The 537-nt window shown below is 37.6% G+C and overlaps 1 pseudogene; it reads right to left on the reverse strand.

Annotated features, from left to right (window-relative positions):
- Positions 1-39: 39 nt before the first annotated feature.
- LOC101989253 overlaps positions 40-537 on the reverse strand; it is a 36,506-nt pseudogene continuing 36,008 nt past the window's right edge.

Raw genomic sequence — 537 nt, forward strand, 5'->3', positions numbered from 1 at the left:
TTAGTGTTGAAAAGAACCCACAAAGCCTGTCAAAAGCTGTCAAATAGGCATGCTATCCTCAGTGACTTTCACCATGAGAAAACTGAGATATTTCATATATATTCCAGAGACTCCATGGTTTCCTGGAGCATGCTTGCTCCCTTTCTGTCACAGAGAATTAATGGATGTTTGCTGAAATCTTGTATGATTTTAGGTTTTGTTGGCAGAACTACAATGGAATATTTCAACATCTGGTTGTGACCTATAGCCACTTTTTTAAAGACTCATCCAAAAGTTTGATAATTCTTGGAACAAGTTCTCCAAAATAAAAATGTTCTACTCTGTGAGAAATATTGTAAGAATCATGACTGACAAAAGCTTCTAGGACAGTGTGCATGTCCTAGGAGAAGTACGAGTGCCTTGTCTACACTTACGTGAAAATTCTCTGCTCCATTATCGGTATACCATGGATTCTGCATGCACCTGAAGAGAGTACTGGTTCATCTTCCCTTGGTGGGAGTGCTGTTGCTGTACTTTTTTTATATTTATTTATTTATT

Source organism: Microtus ochrogaster, unplaced genomic scaffold (genome assembly GCF_000317375.1).
Source record: "Microtus ochrogaster isolate Prairie Vole_2 unplaced genomic scaffold, MicOch1.0 UNK57, whole genome shotgun sequence".
Lineage (NCBI taxonomy): Eukaryota > Metazoa > Chordata > Mammalia > Rodentia > Cricetidae > Microtus > Microtus ochrogaster.